Source organism: Sinocyclocheilus anshuiensis, unplaced genomic scaffold, assembly GCF_001515605.1.
Source record: "Sinocyclocheilus anshuiensis isolate Anshui unplaced genomic scaffold, SAMN03320099.WGS_v1.1 scaffold1989, whole genome shotgun sequence".
NCBI lineage: Eukaryota > Metazoa > Chordata > Actinopteri > Cypriniformes > Cyprinidae > Sinocyclocheilus > Sinocyclocheilus anshuiensis.
This window is the reverse complement of record NW_015538027.1, coordinates 32,729-52,594: the sequence shown is the minus strand read 5'-3', so window position 1 is coordinate 52,594 and position 19,866 is coordinate 32,729. Positions and strand designations below refer to the sequence as shown.

The following is a 19,866-nucleotide window of genomic DNA, read 5'->3' as shown; positions in this document are numbered from 1 at the left end:
AGCAGTCTGGAACTGCTTGACAGTGAGTGACTGGCCTTCTCTTACTCTCGTGACTGCGGTGAGGATCGACTCGATCCGAGCAGGAGACCTACGTGCCTGCATCGTGGACGAATCCCACACCACGCCCAGATAAGTGGTTCTCTGTACTGGAGAAAGCACACTTTTCTTGGCATTACGTTTTAACCCCAGCTCTTTCGTTTGAGCGAGAACGACATCTCGATGTTGAACCGCCATCCACTATGATTGAGCTAATATCAACCAATCGTCGATGTGGCTGAGTTGTGAAAGTGTGGGGTGAGAGTGCAAGGCCAAAGGAAGAACCGGTATTGGTAGGCTTTTGCCCCCAAAAGCAAACATCAGGAACTTCCTATGATGAGGAAGGATGGAGATATGTGCATCTTTTAGATCGATCGTGACACACCAGTCCTCGGACTTGGTCTGAGACACGACCTGTTTGAGTGCGAGCGTGCTGAACTTCAGTTCCCTGACTGAGCGGTTCAAAAGACGCAGATCTAAAATAGGACACAACCCTTCATCCTTCCTCGGAATGGTGAAGTACCGGCTGTAGGACCCGGACTCTGCTACGCGAGGAGGGACCACCTTGATAGCCTCCGTCCTCAGAGAGTGTCTACTTCTGTTCCAGTACCAGAGCCTGCTCGGGGCCCACCAGGTTGGGAAAGGCCCCGTTGAATTGAGGCGGAGGAGAACCGAACTGGATTCTGTGGCCTCTCACTACAGTGTGCAGGACCCACTGAGACACGTTTGGCAGTAGTTTTCACACAGCCAAATAGTCTACTAAGGGAATCAGTCTCTCGAGACTGACCTCTGGTGTAACCAAAGCGGCTAGCTCGGTGCCCTGAAGCAGCGGACCGGCAGGGGACGGCCGTAGTAGCTGCTCTAGAGACCTCCGTGGAGGTTGCGAGCCTCTTAGCACCGCTATGTTTCCAGGCGGTAACTGAGAGAGCGCTTGCTGGAGACCGCTGCGCCCTGGAACACCGGAAGGGTTGGCAGACTGATCTCTTGAGGTCACTGAGGAGAGACGGGCACTGTGTAATGCGGTGTACACCGCTCTTTCCCAGATGGGCCGGCTCTCGGATGTCCTGGGTAATAGTGTCAATAAAGTCTCCTATTGAAAACGATGGCCCTCAGACCCACGTTGTCTGCTAGGAAGACTAGACCACATCCCATCTAGATACGTCCATAGAGGTAGCGAGCCTCTTAGTACCGCTACGTTTCCGACCGCTGCGCCCTGGAACACGGCAGGGTTGGCAGACCGACCTCCTGAGGGCACTGAGGAGAGACGGGCACCGTGTAATGTGGTGTACACCGCTCTTTCCCAGAGGGAGCTGGCCCTCAAAAAGTCCTAAGCCTTAGGCGTCAGAACGTTTACGACAAAGACTATCCAGTGAGAATGACGGTCGGCAGAACCGCCTTCGGCCTGGGAACGCCACTCTGACTCTAGACTCTGTGGAGTACGAGAAGTGACGCCCCCAGAATGAGGGGCTGGAACACAGTTGGTTGGGACTGCTCCCGCCCAGCAGCCCCTGCTGATCGCCTCAACCTCCTCAGAGGAAGAGAGGTAAATGCGTGCTCTCACTCGAGAAATTTTTATCCCAAGAACCCCTGTATATCTAACTTCTCATAGTCAGACAAATACTTCATTTTATTCCTCAGAATTAAATGCAATCAAACAACCAGACGAGTAAATACGGTCTGGTGTAGTAAGATTCACATCAAAAACCGATATGATGTAATATACGCGTTGCCTTGGCAGTGCGCGAGCCGCTCAGTCACACAAACAGCATCAATCTCCTCAGAGAAAGATGGCAGCAGCAGCGAGCTCTCACTCAGAGGGTGAAGAAACCGCAGCGCGGGCTTCCAAGCCTCGAGAACGAGCTCTAGATCTAGGGAACACGGGTGGAGATAGGTAGAGCCATCTCCAACCCGTCCACCAGATCGTGTGCGATCCCCGCAATCTCAATCTCCTCAGAGCGTGCCCGGCGAGAGTGGAGCGCTTAACAGCGGGAAAAGCACAAATGCTGCTCATTATAATATCAGGCATAATATGCCTGTGTAACTGATGCTTGTGCAACTGGCGAGCTCTTCGATGCCCTCTGTATCAGTCTCCTCGGAGAAAGACAGGCGGAGCTTCGCGCCCTCTCCCCGGGGGGAAGGACCACAGCGCTGGCTTCCGAAACCCCGAGAGTGGGCGCCGGATCTGGTGGTTAAGGAAGCAGATAGGGACTCGCCCGTCTACATTCCCTCCACCGGATCCATATGCGAAACCCACGAGCACAGCCACCGCTCTGCCTCGGCGAAAGCAGGGCCGGCACCGCGAGAAATGCTAGTGAAGGCTCCCTCCTCAAAGAGAGCCCTCTGAGAGCGAAGCAAGGCAGTAACAAATGCTACCAATGCGGGCCGTCAGCTCCCTGGAGAGCTGACTCTGCATGCTTCGCTCCCAAGCAAACAACAAACAACTGTGTGTATCCCCACCCGTAAAGTAACGCGGGCAGGGAGAAACACACAGCCTGAACACTGCCTGCCCTCGCCTTAGGTGTTTGGTTTTGTCTTGTGATTTCGTGACAAACAACACTAAATAAGACTCACAAGCAGATATCAGACTGATACACACACAGAGCACTTGCTGAATGACAGAAAGTTGACGCCGGTTTCACCGCATGTGCTTTTATGCTTCCTGGTCACTACATCACCCCGCCCGTGACATCTCGCCCATCCATTGGACTGATTATACATGTGATTCAGAGTGTGGTCACGCTGGAGGCGTTCCCTTAGTGTTTCGACGCAGCTTGAGTTCCTGAAGGGGAACCAACTCTACCTGAAGGTTTATGTTGGAGTAGATAGGGCATAAGATATCTTGGAGTGTTTTTAGGAGATGACAGTGCTTCACAAAAAACTGGGATGGAATGTTACAGGAAGTTAGAGGTCGTCTAGACAAATGGAAATGGCTCTTACCTAACATGTCCTTTAGAGGTCGAACACTTATTGTTAATAACTTGGTTGCTTCACATTTATGGCTTAGACTGGCATGTATTGACCCCCCTGCAAAATTGATGGCTGAAATTCAAGCGGTCTTTGTTGATTTATTTTGGGATAAACTTCATTGGATCCCACAGAGCATATTGTATTTACCTAAAGAGGAAGGCGGTCAAGGTTTAATTCATTTACACAGCAGGATTGCAACTTTCCGATTACATTTTATACAAAGATTTCTAGATGGACCAGTGAATGTAAGCTGAAGGGCTATCGGTTGCATTATACTACAGACTGTTGTAAATTTTGTTCTGGATACCCCAAGAATTTGAACCTCTCACAGCTGCGTCTTTTTTATCAGAATCTTTTTAAAGTGTGGAGTTTTTTTCACATCCAAAATACTGAGAATTTTCATTCCATTTACTGGTTATTAAGGGAGCCTATGATCTGCAAGGCGAGACTGGACATTTCTTCTTCCACTTTTTTACTGGGATTCAGCTGTTACGGGGCTGACAAGACGTGAGACATGCGGATCCATGTGCAAGCTTTATTAGGCGGAGAGGTCAGAAACACAGGCAGGGTCGACCAATGGCAAACAGGTATATGGCGGGCAAGACACAAGAATAATCCTAGGGCTAGCGAAGGTCAACGAACGGCGAACAGAATCAAAAGGGGCAAGACTAAAGGGATAAATCCAGGAAACCAGGCAAAGATCAGAAACCGAGAAAACAGACAAGGCAAGACTAGGCTAAGGCAGGGTAAATTAACGAGGGCTCTGTAGTGTAGCTATCAAATGATAAGCGCTAAACAATACTCGGCGGCGGGAAGGGATCAGAGTGAGTGTTAAATAGTGAGTGAGTGATATGAAACAGCTGTGTGCAATCAGTGCTGTGTGCAATCAGTGAAACAGCTGTGTGCAATCAGTGCTGTGTGCAATCAGTGAAACAGCTGTGTGCAATCAGTGCTGTGTGCAATCAGTGAAACAGCTGTGTGCAATCAGTGCTGTGTGCAATCAGTGAAACAGCTGTGTGCAATCAGTGCTGTGTGCAATCAGTGCAATGAATGATGGGATATGTAGTCCGGGATGATATGCAATAGTGTGTAGTGCGAGAGTCAATGAAAATGGAAAGGGTGACCTCTGATGGCTAGCAGACGGAAGTTCATGGACCGGATACGTAACATCAGCAAGGCGCTACAAAATTCAGGAGTTTTTGTTTTAGGTCAGTTACTGTCTTTAACTGGACCTCATTTTAAGGACACAGGGGCTGTTGCAAAAAGACTGGGACTTCGATCTATTTGCTCAATTACTCGTTTTTAGCTAAACTGACAGAGCTTACAAGTGAAGAGAAGCTGATTCTGGAGGACTTTTTTTTCAGGGAGTAATATCCCTGATAGTGAGGACCCTTTCCCCTGTTTGACAATCCAACCTTTCTTTGAAGAATGTTCAGGTATTTTATTAAAACAAGAAAAGTCCCTTTCTGTTGATTTATTTTCTTTTACAGGAAGGGTTTTGTATAAGATGTGTGTTCTTATCTTTAACAAGAAAATGCTTGACAAAATAATTGATAACCCATGGCATTCAGTTTTTAAATTATGTGATGATGTAAAACCTGAATGGAGCGTGTTATATAAGACACCATTATCAAAGAAAACAGGAGATTTGCAATGGAGAATTCTCCATTGAACCAATGCGGTTAATTATTTTATTTCTGTTTTGGATTCAAATAATAACCCTGGTTGTCCTTTCTGTTTTCAAAAAGAAACAGTTTTTCATGCTTTCATGTACTGTTTTAGACTTAAACCTTTATTTGTGTTGGTTCAAGAAATGTGTGACAAGTTCAATGAGAATTTATATCCTGAAACCTTTATATTTGGTTTTAAGTATGCGCAGAAAAAAATGTATTTTGTTTCAATTACTGAATTGTATTCTTGGGCAAGCGAATTTAGCGATTTATATGAGTAGGAAAAGTAAACTAGATCATGGGTGCAATGATGATGTGGTTATGGCTTTTAGGTCTTTACTCAAAGCAAGAATACTGATTGACTTTAGTTTTTATAATGCCATGAATGATCTTTCCACTTTTAAATTGAAATGGTGCAGTCATGATGTGTTATGTACAATAACTGAAGATTATTTATTTATTTATTTTTGTTTTGAGTGTTTTACTAAATATTTGCTTGATGTAAATGTAACTTGATGTGTTTTTGGCTATTTGTGATTAAAGTTTTTTTTTTTTTTAATTAAAAAATCTCTTACTCTCTTTCTCTCTCTCTTTCCATTGGCTTCTTCCTTTAGAGGTTGCCACAGCATAATTATCTGCACAGCCATTTGGCACATGCCCTTCTTGATGAAACCCAACCCATTACAACCCATTGGTTTTTCAGCCAATTAGTTTCTGTTTTTTTTTTTTACAAACTGAGCAATTCCGATATCATTTTCTTTAAGCAAATTAAATTGTTGTTTATTTGCTCTATATCAGGCAAACTGGCCACAAAAAATATCTACACCCATTTGAAAATAAAGGCAATCACTGCATTTTAATCACGATTCAAACAAAGATGCTACACACATCTAGTATGAGCCGTTGTTTTTTATTTGAATTAGATTGTATAATTCTGAGATTTAAAGTAAAAACAGAATGGTCTGGCTTTAGATGTGTGAAATTATGCTACATTGGACACCTGCACAGGTCCCACTTTATATTAAGTGGCCCTAATACCTGTGTACTTACATAGTAACTAGATGTGTACGTAGTATGTAACCACAGTGTAAGTACACATTAGTCGCTTTTCCACTGTCGGGCCACTGCGAGCCAGTGCTTTAAACGGGCCAGGCGGGGCTAATAGCATCAGACCTGTAGCACCGAGGCCAAAATCACGATGTGTTTCCGCCAGACACTCCGCTGCGCTTCACTAAAACCCGCCCTTTACACACTTCTCAGGAACAACGTCACGCAACCCCATCATTTCACCAACAAAGAGAAGTTATCAGAAAACTAATAAGAAATAAGTCACTGGAACTAGCGCGATCGATGTTTTACAATAATACATTGATCATAATGAATTAATTTATCAGGATTGAAAATTAGTCACACAGAAATAAAGCGATGAACATAGCCTACCTATTTATTCAGTCGAGTCTGTTTCTGTTTATTTGTAGTCACAGAGTATATACATCACATTTAGAAAGAATGATCATTTCTATATTTTTATAAAAGCTCCCAAACAAAAACCATTATTATATTTTTATGACATACGCGGAGCTAAACTCTCGAGATGAGACTTATGACAGATAAAATATGTTACTAAATAAATACACTATTGTGATAGAGAATAAGAAGCTGACGTCTGATTTCGTCAAGCGGTCGTATTTACCATGTTTACTATGGTAACGTTAATGGCTAGCGTGCATAGTCTTTTGCATCGCTTATACATATTTCTGCCTTGTATGGTGATCATAATCCACATTAGATCAAGTTATTTCAAACACTCGCTGCTGTCTGAAAGTGAGTTTTGAACTAAAATTATTTTAAAAGTCTTTAATGCTGCTGTTAACTTTATGAAATGATCCGTGGCGCTGACGTTCTCCAGACGCGGAGAAACTCCGCCTTTGTTCATAACCACTCCTCTAGCCCCAGCTGGCCCGCTTTGGCCCAAGATTTTCGTCGGGCTAAAAAACCCGGGCCGTTGGCCCCGAGCAAGCACCGACGAGGCACGATCAAGCCCCGGAAGTGACAGTGGAAACGCGACTGTCGCATAGTCTTTTGCATCGCTTATAAATATTTCTGCCTTGTATGGTGATCATAATCCACATCGGATCAAGTTATTTCAAACACTCGCTGCTGTCTGAAAGTGAGTTTTGAACTAAAATTATTTTAAAAGTCTTTAATGCTGCTGTTAACTTTATGAAATGATCCGTGGCGCTGACGTTCTCCAGACGCGGAGAAACTCCGCCTTTGTTCATAACCACTCCTCTAGCCCCAGCTGGCCCGCTTTGGCCCAAGATTTTCGTCGGGCTAAAAAACCCGGGCCGTTGGCCCCGAGCAAGCACCGACGAGGCACGATCAAGCCCCGGAAGTGACAGTGGAAACGCGACTGGCCCTGGCACACACTAGCTTTTGGCCCGACAGTGGAAACGCGGCTATTGGTACATAGTATCTACAGCTGTAATATTTCTGTAACTACACACATGTAACAACCCTCAGAATGGTTTGTGTAAGTACAAATGTGTAACAGGACATTGGTAACAACACTTTTTTTCACTTCACTGAGTACTCGTGTAACAGGAATTATATAACTACATTTTGTAACAACAATATGTATAAGAGTAATTGGAACCATTTGATCCAGGTGGTGGAGATGGGTAGGTTTATGGACATGTAAAGTGCGAGGAGTTGGATCTCGAGTTGGTGGACTTGGTGCAGCACTGTAATGCCAGTGTACTTACATGGTAACTCCTCAGGAACGGTCCACTTAATATAAAGTGTAACATTCTGGGGTCCCACTTTATATTAAGTGTCCCTCCCTAATAACTGTGTACTTGCATAGTAACTAATGGCGCTTTTCCACTGCATGGTACGGCACGGTACAGGGTTCCAAGGGAACCGTACCGTTACCAAAACGTGACGTGTAAACTCTGCGGATCCCGGATTGGCCGGAGAGAATCGTCACTACCTGCATCACTGGACTTGCGACACAAACACAACAGAACCGCTAGATTTAAATAAGCACAGCCAGCAAAGGATCGAACGCAACTGTTTTGAAAGAGCACACCTTTTTTAACAACCAAAAATCGTTGTCTGTTGATGAAGTACAGACGTTCCTCTCGTTGATAGCAGAGGAGCGGCTCCAGCTAAAGTGTAATATTCTGGACACCAACCACAATTTATATGTAAAGCCTAACTTACTGGCCGCTGCTGTGTAACATCAGAGTAATTATGTTACAGCTGTTGCTGTTAGCCCTGTTACACATTTGTACTTTCATTACCAAAAAGCATTGTTACCCCCAATGTGTACTTGCACTGTGGTTACATACTAAGTACACATCTAGTTACTATGTAAGTACACAGGTATTAGGGCCACTTAATATAAAGTGGGACCCCTGCACAAAACAAAAACAGCAGACGTACTGAATGACAATGCAAATTCACTCTCTGACAGTACACTGCAAAAAGACGTGTTAAAAATGACACATGTTGTGCAGAATTTAAACACGTGGTGAGTGTGCTCAGGGCAGGGACAACACATGTTGTGTCAAATTTAACACAATTTGTGTGTTAAGATGGATCACACATCTACTGTGTAATGTAATTTTACACATTTAATGTGTCATTTAAACACATTGTGTAACTGAAAATTATCAGAAATTGCTAATTAATGTGTTAATATGACAAAAAATAATAAGCATTACCATCAATTTGTAATTCTACAAAATTGAAATAAAACAGACAGATGTAAAAATGTTAGCAATTTAATTTGTCAAATGTTGTCAGGGTAGAGAACAATGCATGCACAGAGGTACAACAAAATGTTCTAAATCTCAATTTCATACATTTAATTTAGGTGGTGCTGGACGCTTTGGCGGCACAGCGTTTTTCTAGCTGAGCCGGAGAGACGCTTTGGTTGCTATGATTTGAAATATCCAAAGCAGTAACATATTACTAGTATCTCATTTTAAGAATATTACTGAATATAAAAATTCAGTAACCAGCAATATGAACTTCTCTATTGTTGGTCAGTTGTTGTACAAGTAGGATGATTGGTCGGTGTAGTATTTGTCCAACATCAACTACACCTTGGATGATTGAAAATCATACAGTCAAGACTAGCAGATAACATTTCTCATAACATAAGATCAACTTATAACATAACATGTCAGATACAAGATAAAACTTTCCAAATCAGACAACAAATAAACATTTTAAATTGGTCAATTACAGTTAATTTAAAAAATCTATAGTATGTTTATCATTTTTCTTCATAATACAAAAGCATGTGTAATGCACTAGCTATTAACCACAGTATTCATTAAAAAAGTGTTGCCAACATCAATTACACTTATGGTCAACAGAAACAAGACCAGAGGATAACATTTCTCATAAAATAAGATCAACTTAATCTCATAAGAATGTCAGATACTTTTTGATACATATATACAGTATATACACTTTTGAGTTCAGACAAACATTCAGGCACATATTTTGAAATTGTTCTCAATGACAATCACTCTTGTAAATATTGTAAAATTTTAAGTGTGTACTAATTGTGAAGTAATACGTCTTGTTACATCCACTAGTTGTATTTGATGAAGAATACATTTGGGCCACAAAAGAGGCAACACAGTAAGTAGGATTGTCAGTTTTAAAAGGAAGAGAATGTGGTGTTTCAATATTAGATGTCCCAGTCTTAGAAAGTGAAGACAGAACTAATCTGTGGTGGACAGAAGTTTCACACCTAGAATATCTTGTCCACAGCACGTCAGGCCCTCATCCACAGAAATGGTCATTTTGTCAATCGTCGCAATGATGTATTGTCATGTTGTGCTCTTCAAACTCTCAATGTAGATTGGCTGTGGTCTGGTCTTTGATGCGGTCTCAAAACTGCTGCAGAGGGATGCAATATGGCTCCAGGCTTAGAGTTAAGGAAAAAAATAAAATAAATACATTTCAGGAGTTTAGAAAGCATCAAGACATCATTAAAAGAATAACTGTCCATGTAAAACATACGGTACAAAGGGAAATTGAAGGAATGTAATTTCCTATTTAACACTGCAGTGACTTCCAGGCAATGGTGGCAGAAGATATGCCAGAACAACCAGCATTGGCTAGCACTTTTCATCTGAAAATTAATGAAAACAGATTAGAGATACAATAAATGTTTAAGTGCAGGATTAAGAGCAGCCTAAGTAGGGTTGTTGTGATAACCACAATATTGCAATACCACAATACTGACAAGCCAGCTGCACAGGATGGCAAAACAATTTTTTTAAGGCTAAGCCCTTCTCATTTTACACTAAATGTGTCACGAATCTGGTTCATGGACTTCCGTCCAATTACCACCAAATGTCGCTCTTCCATTTTAATGACTCTCTCACTACACAGTCTTTCACATGTCACTACATTTCCCAGCAGCCATTTCACTAATCACACGTTCACCTGAAACCAATCACACACACACTATACCACACTACACACTAACACCCACTCAGATCCTGTTCAAACAGCCGAGTATTGTTTAAGCGTTTATGCTGTTTAGCGTAGCTACTTTACGGAGTCAATTCCCTGTCATTGTTTGAGTTTTCCATAGTCTAGTCATAGTCTTGCCGTGCCTGTTTTCTCGTGTTCTGATTCTTCCTGTGCATCCTGGATTACCCCTCTCGTCTCGCCCTGTTCGGATACTGATTACCCCTCGCCTGTGTTTGGATTAACCCTTTTGATTACCCTGTTTGGACATTGTTCGCCGGAGATCGACCACGTCCGTTTACTGGACTATTCTTGTGTCTTGCCCTCAATATACCTGTTGCCATTGTCTGACCCTCGCCTGTTTCTGACCACGCCTTTGAATAAAAGCTTTGCAAATGGATCCGCACGTCTCGGCCACACAAGGATTCAGCAGCTTTTCCAATGGAAATGGACAATGGCTAGGTATGGACACTACAAGATTACTAGTAACCCTTAAACAAGGCACACGATCACTGGAGAGCTATATTCGAGAGTTTTTAACCATCGCTCACTATTCAGAGTTACCAGACATTATTTTGATATAGTTTTTCTGTGATGGCATTAATCAACCTCTTCAGTCTAAGCTTAGGGTCCGCGTTCGTTTTTGGATTATGCTTTGTTGACTGTTGGCTCTCTATTCACTGTGGGTGTCTCAGAGGAACGCGACCCCGCACTCACTCGTGTAATGGCGGTCACAGTAGAGCACGCTCACAAAATGGCGGCGACAGCGGAGCCTGATCTCAAAATGGCAGACACAACAGCGCCCCGTTATGTCACAGCTGCCAATCCTGAATCAAGTCAAGTCACAGTTGATCTTCAAGAGTCAAGTCAAGTCACAGTTCATCTTCAAGAGTCAAGTCAAGTCACAGTTGATCGTCATGAGTCAAGTCAAGTCACAGCTGATCATCATAAAACAAGTCAAGTCACAGCTGATCTTCCTGAGTCAAGTCAAGTCACAGCTGATTTTCCTGAGTCAAATCAAGTCACCACTGATCTTCCTGAATCAAGTCAAGTCACAGTTGATCTTCATGAGTCAAGTCAAGTCACAGTTGATTGTCATGAGTCAAGTCAAGTCACAGCTTCCATTCCTGAGTCAAGTCACAGCTGATCTTCATGAATCAAGTCAAGTATCAGCTGATCTGCCAGAGCCTCGTCACATCCCAGTTGATCTGCCAGAGCCTCGTCACATCCCAGTTGATCTGCCAGAGCCTTGTCACTTCTCAGCTGATCTTCTAGAGTCTCGCCACGTCTCAGCTGTTCGTCCAGAGTCTCGTCACATCACAGCTGATCATCCAGAGTCACGTCATATCACAGCTGATCATCCAGTCACGTCACATCACAACTGTTCATCCAGAGTCACGTCACATCACAGCTGATCATCCAGAGTCTTGTCACATCACAGCTGAACTTCCAGAGTCTTATCACATCACAACTGATCATCCAGAGTCATGTCACGTTCTGTCTGTTGCACCCAGATCGTCAAGGTCAGTCCTTCAATATCCCAGTATGGTATCCAGTGTGAGGGATACACCACAGGTGTCTGCACGCGCAGCTGGTATCCCCAAACCAAATCACTCTAGTCCTCCCGCTCATGAACTCATTCCCCTGTCTGCAGCACTTCCCGTGTGAGGGGTTGCTTTATGGCCGCGTACACCACCGCCGATTTGCTAGAGGTGGCGGCGCCGGCTACAACATCTCCAGAAGTGGCGGCTTATGCCGCGGAACCTTCCGAGGTAGTGGTGCCCACCGCTGTGCTCCCAGAGGCCAGGGTGTCTGCTGCAGTCTCTTCAAAGGTGGCGGTGCAGGCTGCAGAACCTTCCGAGACTCAGTGAACTCTCCGTCTGTGAACTCTCTGCCTGTCCTATTACGTCCATGGAGGCCATTTATAAACTTTCGTCCTGCTTTGAACCGGCCGAGGAGGCCATTTATGAACTCATGTCCGGCTATGAGTCGGCCAAAGAGGCCATCTTAGAACTCCCAATCATGCTTGTAACAACCACAGAGACAGAACATGGACTTTATTTTTTGCCCCGATTCAGCCAAGGGGTTTCTAATTACTAGTTACAACTAATTACTAATTACAACTAGTTGTTTTTTTGGACTATAATCCAAATAATGTATAGTCCTACAAAGCTATTATTATCAGAGCATATGAGCAGAGCATAGTGTCACTGAAGGTAGCATCATTTTACCAGCGTTGCCCAGTACAGCTGCTTATGGAACAGCAGCGATATAGAGTTTTTCTTTTTTACCACTGTAAACAAAGAATTGCTGTGCTTATAAACACTACTTTAGGGAGGTAAGAGGAAAAGAAAATGCCATGGAAACTTTTCTCAAGGCAGTCAAAAAAAAAAAGGCCAATTCTGATTTAAAGGTTTGGTAACGTCCATCCCTAACATCCACATCCACACATCATAAATAACTCCGGTTTTCTGTCTGGGAGTTTCCTCTGTTGCTTTGGCTGAAATTATAATAGTGTAGTGAGATGGAAAAGGTTTTGTTAACCTCTTCAGACTGTATAATTTTGTGCGAAATTATTATAAATTCACATTTGAGATAAATAAATGTGACGTAAACATATGAGAGTTTATCAATAGATTTCTAAATGTGTATGCCTTTGAACTTATCAGTTATCTTTTTTTTACATTAGAAGCATGGAAAACAGCCTTCAAAGATAAATTATCTCCACATAATATGGAATAACCAACATGTGAAATTGTCCCCTTCTTTATCTGCATTCAAATCATCCTTGGAATTATCTCTTTTCTCATGCCTATTTATAATTTAGCTATGTTAGTCTCAGTGAGTTACATTCCTAGTTTTGATTTTTATTTGGTTTTATGGTTTACGTTGTTTGATTTATATTGTAAACTCAGTATTTCTCTATGACTGTCCTTATTGTATTGGTTTCTGTGAAGCACCTTGGTCAGCAATTATGTTGTTTTAAGGTGCTATATAAATAAAAAATGACCTTGACCTTGATGTGTTGTCTAAAAACTAGAGTATATATAAAAAAAATGATTTGACAAAATAAATGGTTATTTTTTATTTCAGACTTAATAAATAGTAATAGTGAGATGTATCAGTCTTTTTTCTTTTCTGAGGAATTGAGTCTTTGTTTTGAGATTACAATTTGGTTGTGAAAATCATCTCTGCTTCACCAAATTGCTTCACCTTGTGAAATCTCAGTCACAACTCAATTGACCGGCAGATTCCAAAGCTTGTTATTGGAGGTATTCGTATTTTGGATAAAAATTGTGATAATTCTTACATCAGAAAGCATGTTACTCAAGATATCAGTTGTTATCCAAAGCCACTTGTGAAAATGGAAACATTTGTTTTCTATACCTTCCACTGATAAAATATGGTCAACCATTAACAAGTTTGTTGCCAAATAAGGTAAAAGGAATTCATTTTAAAATATTGCATAGATGTTATCCCTGTAATGCTTTTCTTAATAAGTTTAAAGAAGACATCTCACCACAGTGTTATTTTTGTAATTCTGAATCTGAAATTCTAACACGTTTATTCTGGAACTGTAATTATTCTGTGATAAGCTAATAAATAATTTACAGAGAAAACCTTGTACATCTTGTAATCATGTACACATTCTGTTTAGCCTCTGTTTTGGATAACAAATATTTTAGAGATGTAGTAATGTAACCTACATTTGTATGTTTGTTATTGAAATTATTTACACAGTTATAAAATTACAATGGTTTATTGATTTTTAATCAGTTTATTTGTAAATATTTTAAAATTGTTATTGGAAAAAAATCCATAACAACAACATGATCCAATGTTAATATAGACATCTCTCTCTCTCTCAGTAGGACTTGGATGGAACCTTTCCCATCATATGTTGTTTTGTATTTTGTTCAGGTTTAAACAGCATAATATAACATTTTGGTGAAAATATGCAAAATAGTAAACCGAAGCTTGAAGCTAAAATGGTAAATATCTCCACAGCTACAGTAACTTTTCCAGGAGAACTGACATAAGCTGGGATAAATGTGATCCATACAGCACAGAATATGAGCATACTGAATGTGATGAATTTAGCTTCATTGAAATTATCAGGCAGAGTCCGAGCCAGAAAAGCTCAAATAAAGCACAAAACAGCCAGTAGGCCAATATAACCCAGCACAGCAGAGAAACCTGTAGTAGAACCCAGACTACATTCAAGAATTATCTTTTCATGATAATATTTCATATTTCTGTCCAGACCCATATGAAAATAATATATTGATGTCACCATTTTGTAACTTCATAAAACATGCTCAGATCGTGGAAAAATATACACCATTATTTAGAGCAGATTAGCCTGATTAATAAACCAAAACTTGAGGCAAAAATGGCAAACATCTCCATAGCAACTATTTTTTTCAGGGGAACTAACATAAGAAGGTATAAATCTATACAGCACAGAATATGAGCATACTGAATGTGATGAATTTGGCTTCTATGAAAAGAAGCCAGAAAAGCCAGTGTAACCCAGCACAGCAGAGAAACCTATAGCAGAACTCAGACTGCACTCAAGAATGATCTTTTCATGATAATATTAATGTTTTTTGTAGAGGAATGGAGGAGATATTGTTAGCCAAAGCACACAGATAAGAACCTGTATAAGTGTAAAGGCAAGAACACTGAGTCTTTGTTGTGCAGGCCCAAACCATTTCATGACATTACTTCCTGGAAGTGTAGCCTTGAAGGCCATTAACACCACTATTGTTTTCCCCAGAACACAGGAGATGCAGAGGACAAAAGTGATCCCAAATGCTGTGTGACGCAACATACAGGACCACTCAGTGGGCCGACCAATGAAAGTAAGTGAACAGAGGAAACACAGAGACAATGAGAAGAGCAGCAGGAAGCTCAACTCTGAGTTGTTGGCTTTTACTATGGGGGTGTCCTTCTTACTGTAAAACAGGATGGCCATCAGGGTAGTTAATCCTGCTCCAAACAGTGAGAAAAAGACTAGCACTATACCCATAACTTCTGTGAATGACAGAAACTCTACAGCCTTTAACACACATTTATTTTTTTCAGCATTAGACCAGTATTCCGCTGGACACTGCTTGCAGTCATTTGAATCTGGAAAAGAAAATGTGATCATTACAGTATAAACAAAAATATATTGGTTTTACTTATGAACTCCTTTGCTAAGTCACTGCATACAGAAACTGTAGAAGCTGGAAGATGGACTGAAGATTACCTCTCTCATTACTGATTTCTCCTTCTGCACATGGAATACAGTCATAACAGCAGACAGGTCTTCCTTTTTGTGTAGCCTTCCTAGTGCCTGGAGGACAGCTCTCACTGCACACAGACCTCGGCTTCTACATGTAAAAATACAGTATATATTTTTAAATAGCATACATAGTGCTATTTAACTGACTCTTAAGAACAAAAATACATTCACCAGTATTACTGATAAAAGAGTATTTAATAATTTAGGCAATAAACCATGACAGTGTTTTTTTTTTTTTTTGGACAAAAATCAAATAAAAGTGCTGTTACATAAATTGAGCACAATTTCCAGTGCCAGTAAGCAATATAAATACATTGTACACAATTTAAACCACTGGAGAGACCACGTCCACCAAAAAAATAATGCGATGTTTGTTTGTTTCTTTCAATATTCATTTGATTCTTCAAGATGTTAGTCATATTAGCTTTCTCAAACTAATGTGGAATTATATAAATTTGTAAATGGTTTTGTCGTTTGGACTCTAAATTTTCTGTCCTGAATTTAAACAGGTACAGTGCCAAGGTTTTTTTTTTTTTTTTCCCTGTTAAAATTACACTTGGGTTGTGCTTTATTTTCTTTTTATTGGTCAATTTAAGTATATATTTTACTTCATAAGTTAACAAAAAAAAAAAAAAAACTCTTTAGAATAAACAATTTAGTGCCATTTACCTCCAGCTGTCCTCCAACCCAGATTATGTTTTCAGCATTAAGCAAAAAGCGCTGGTCGGGGGGCAGTGAGGCATCATAGTATCCCACTGGTTTAAACTGGACTGATCCATCAGAGTCCTGCTGCCAGTTTATGACTTCGTATTGGGCTATTACGCCACCAGTGCTGTCAAACCACACACTATCTCCCATCTTTACAGTGAAATTTACTTTTTTTAGAGCCTCAGCTACCTATTGAGAAAAAAAAAGCATTTTAACACATTTAAACAGAAATGGTTTATTCTCTTGCTCTTATGTTCCATCTGTCTACCGCTCTTTTTAAAATTATATTACCTGCTGTGGTTGTATTAACAGATCTTTTTCACAACCTTCTTTGCACTTGAGTAGACTGTGTAATGAATGAGCAACAGCATAAACTGCGTTGTAGACGTTACTTGCATATCTTTGTTCAGGCACATCATCACTGAAGTTTTTTAGCACAAGCAGATCCCGATATATGTTGCAATTTACTGCATATTGAGAAGAATTTCCCTCAGTGTGTAAGCATGGAAACGCTGTTTCCCAGAATACTTTTGTAACATAATCTTCAAAACCTTCAATATCAATTTTTCTCACTGCAAAACCCAGTGACCCTCCCAGTACATGAAAACTGTTTGGAGTGATCAAACGCTTTGCTGTTATCCATGCTTCCACACCAATCATCTGGAGGCCTGTAATGTTTTGAATACTTAGATGTTCAAGTAGGTTGTACATCTCGTAACTGGTAAGAAATGCAACAATCACTTTTGCTGTGCTTTTTTTAATTGTCTCTACCACTTTTTGGAGTTTGTCAGGCTCTGTTCGGTAGAATTTTACAGAGTACTCCACACAAATCCCCTCCTCCTGGGCTGTATTGAGAAATATTGCCATGCCATTGTTTCCATAGTCATTATCAGTATTCACAGTTCCAACCCAAGACCAGCCTAAGAGCTTGACTATGTATGCAAGTGCTCTGCTCTGGTGGTAGTCACTAGCAATAGTCCTGAAGAAAAAGGGGTAATCTTTCCTATTACTGAGGCATTCACATGTGGCTGAGTGACTTATCTGAAAAAGAAAGCACAGGAAACAGTGAAACAGTAATGTGCATGAAGATAGTGGAATATATTTAGTGTTATTGCCCCTTACCACTGGAATTTTAAATGGTCCTGTAGTTCTGGACAGAATCACTGTAGTAGAAGACTCTGTTTCTCCAATGATAGCATGTATCAGAGACTGTTTGCATATGTATGTGTCCCCTGCTGCAACATTATGACCATTCATCAATGCCATAGTTGCACTCATAGAAGAGAGTCTCGAACCACAAGTATCATAGATTCTGTAGCCAATAGAAACATTTGGAAGCAAACTTTCACTTCGGTTAATCTCCTCAATGGCAAAAATCATGGTCTGTGCCCTTCTGAAATCTCTCAGATTCACACTGTTAACAACAAGTAGGCAAAATACACAACAATAATAATAATAAATACACACACGCACTGCAGCAAAATAATAATTGTGTGTGTGTGTGTGTGTGTGAAACTCTAGCTGTATTAAATACATTATTTTTGAAATGTAACAAACCTGGAGCATGACAGAGGCTGAGGTTTTTTTGTAAACACAAATGAAGGTAATGTCTCTATGCTTCGGATTGGAAAAAGTGCTCCAATAATCATGTCTCCATCTTTGGATAACAGCGGGTACTTCGGGTCTCCTATCATGTGGCATAAATACTTTTCTGCTTTTGTATGAAATTGATGGAAAAGAATGATTGTGTAAAGAAAGACAAGCATCCCAAAGATTGAGCTCAACTGCATATGTCAGATGCATTTGACCTGATAAATCATTTTCATTTTTATAGGCACAATTAATATGGATGATTGTTTGTGAACGTAGCCAGTGACTTCATAGGGCAGTACATGAGGCAGGTCAAGTAGGAGTGGAACAGAGTAAAGGTAATTTCAAAGCATCTATGTCAAAGAATGGACAAGTGGATCAATGCTGCACAATTAAATAGACATTAACACAATCACATTTTCTGCATTTCAAGAAGTGATGTGACATGTGGCCAAGAATTGTCTCATACTCGGGAGTTTGTGCTTTGTAGGAGTGAACACACACACACACACACACATGAACACACATTGCGGTGAGCAGCCATTTTTGCTACAGTGCCGGGGGAGCAGTTGGGGGTTCAGTGACTTGCTCAAGGGTCTCACCTCAGTCGTGGTATTGAGTATTATTTGTAGTGCTTGGTCTTGTGCATGGTTGATATAGCACCACCAAATGCAGGCTTGGGTGCGGGTGAGGTTTCTCCAATCTGCACGAAATTTGGTATGGTCATTGATGACATTATGTAGGACAAATTTCACTTGTTTTTTTCTGACATAAGGAAGTCAGCCATGTTGGATGGAATGTGTGATTTTGACATTTTCACTCACTGATTTGAGGGGCTTACCATAGTTAACATATACATTTGTCTTAGGACATCTTTTGATTTGATACTCAAATTCAGGTGAGACGTGCCTCGTCAGCACCCCCTAGTTTGGAAATGCATATTTAATGCATTTGGAATACATGAAAACTCACAAACATTTGCACTCATTGAAGCTTAGCAGGATTTAGCAGTTCTTTGGTCATTTGTTTTGGGTGTGGTCAGTGGATTCCATAGCACCCCTACCATTTCCAAAAAAAAATAAAAAAATAAGTGTTGTGGTTGTCACATTCTGTCTCATATTCACACATTTTGGTAGGGACATTGTCCTCAATGTGACAAACATATTTCCTATTAACTTTTACTAGCTCCACTCAACAGGAGGTCGGACATTTTGTATTGTTTTAAAATGGCATTCTGTGGGTTTTAAAACTAAATTGTGAAGGAATTTTTGATATCTCAAATGGTGTTAACATTTTTAACAACATGATTAAGAAACATCAAAACTGGGAAACAGGAAATGTCATATATCTTCTATGTGAATCCTGTGGTTTACATCAAACTTCACACACATATGTTTGGATTTGTGCACAGATCACTTTAATGTGGGTAGAGTGGGTCACGATTGTAGTGCCACCAATTGGCATAAGGAAGTATAAGCCATTTTAGCAAATTTTAAAATATCCCTTTTTCCTCTTTCTGTAAATTGCTTCAGATGTTTTTATAATAATGACAATGCAGAGTCCAAGTCCAGATTTCAGATTGTTAAAGGGGACATTGGATGCCCATTTTCTACAAGTTGGTATGATTCTTTAGGGTCTTCATGAAATGTCTGCAACATACTATGGTTAATATTCCTTAATGGTCGTGTAAAACAACACTATTTATATCTTCTCAAAAACAACTCTGTTCACAGCGACCCATTTCAGTGCATGTATCTTTAAATGATAATGAGCTCTGCTCTCCCTTCCCCTCTCTTCTGTGGAAGAGGAAAGACGATTTGCAAATAATCATAAAAATATAGAATGTGATATTTACTTCTTCTGGAGGTGCAGCTGGATTACAAACAGTGGGCACTGATCCATCCTTGAGTTTTAACTTTTTAGCAAAACCTGCCTTGAATTGTCCCTCCTTCAGAAAGCAGTCTGGAGTAAAATGATCTGTGCAGACATAAACAAATTTAAGTGTATTTGGTGGAGCATTACTATCAAAAACAAAACAATATATATATATATATATATATATTATGTATATATATATATATATATATATATATATTTGTGCTCTCA

The 19,866-nt window shown here is 40.5% G+C and overlaps 1 pseudogene; it reads right to left on the bottom strand.

Annotated features, from left to right (window-relative positions):
• Nucleotides 1-14,037: 14,037 nt before the first annotated feature.
• LOC107680384 (extracellular calcium-sensing receptor-like) lies at nucleotides 14,038-17,864 on the bottom strand (annotated as a pseudogene).
• Nucleotides 17,865-19,866: the final 2,002 nt, after the last annotated feature.